The sequence below is a fragment of the Rhinopithecus bieti genome, unplaced genomic scaffold, assembly GCF_001698545.2.
Source record: "Rhinopithecus bieti isolate Rb0 unplaced genomic scaffold, ASM169854v2 scaffold_14549, whole genome shotgun sequence".
In the NCBI taxonomy this organism is placed as follows: Eukaryota; Metazoa; Chordata; class Mammalia; order Primates; family Cercopithecidae; genus Rhinopithecus; species Rhinopithecus bieti.
Genome location: NW_016808027.1, coordinates 1943454 through 1944756, shown reverse-complemented (window position 1 = coordinate 1944756; position 1303 = coordinate 1943454).

The window sequence follows — 1303 nt, the reverse complement described above, 5'->3', positions numbered from 1 at the left end:
AGCAGACACACCCTCTCATCCTGCAGATCACCTGGTTATATTGCATGTCAACAAAACACAATGTCCTGTCTGTTGGCCCAGCCCTGTCCTGCCGTCACAGATGCCCTCTCACCCCCACACCCAGCATGAGGGCCACCAAGGCCTGAGTGCTCAGTCACCTGTCCATGGCAGGTATCCCTCTGTCCTCCCCGCATCCCTGTCTAGGGCTCTTTCCCCATCTAACGCTTCCATCACCATCCCATTCTTGTCCCCGAGAGATTCTTTTTTTTTTTTTCTTTTTTTTTTTTTTGAGACAGAGTCTCAGTCTGTCACCCAGGCTGGAGTGCAGTGGTGTGATCTCAGCTCACTGCAACCTCCACCTCCTGGGTTCAAGCAATTCTCCTGCCTCAGCCTCCTGAGTAGCTGGGATTACGGGTGCACGCTACCACACCCAGCTAATTTTTGTATTTTTAGTAGAGACGGGGTTTCACTATGTTGGCCAGGGTGGTCTTGAACTCGGAACCTCAGGTGATCCACCTGCCTCGGCTTCCCAAAGTGCTGGGATTACAGGCATGAGCCACTACACCTGGTACCCTCCTGAGAGATTCTAAGGAAACTTCAAATGTCTACCTCAGTTCCCTACTCCCATGAACAAGGCTCCCCTCCCAGGCCTGGTGCAGTGGCTCATGCCTATAATCCCAGGCTTATTGGGAGGCCAAGGTGGAAGGATCACTTGAGCCTAGGAGTTTGAGACCATCCTGGGCAACATAGCAAGACCCCATCTCTACAACAGAGTAGTTGGGCATGGTGGTGCATGCCTGTGTCCCATCTACCTGGAAGGGTGAGGTGGGAGGACTTCTTGAGTCTGGGAGGTCAAGGCTGCCGTGAGCTGTGATTGCACTACTGCACTCCAGCCTGGATGACAGAGTGAGACCCTGTCTCCAAAAAACCAAAAACACCCACCTCCTCCAGGGAGCCTTCCAGGAATCTGCACTAACTCTCCTTGCCGTAAACCCACCCCTGCAACCACAGGGGACCAGAAAAAACTGTAGTTGTTGCTCCCTGGGGCTGTCATTATAAAGTACTGCAATCTTGGTGCCTTAGGACAACAGAAATGGATTGCCTCGCTGTCCTGGAGGCCGGAAATCTAAAACCGAGGCGTCACAGGGCCATGCTCCCTCTGAAGTCGCCAGGGGAGGGTCTGTCCTAGGCCACTCTTCTGGCTGCAGGTGGTTGGTGGCAATCTCTGGAGTTCCTGGGCTGGTAGATGCATCGCCTCCATCTTTTTTTTTTTTTTTTTTTTTTTTTTTTTTTTTTTTTTTTT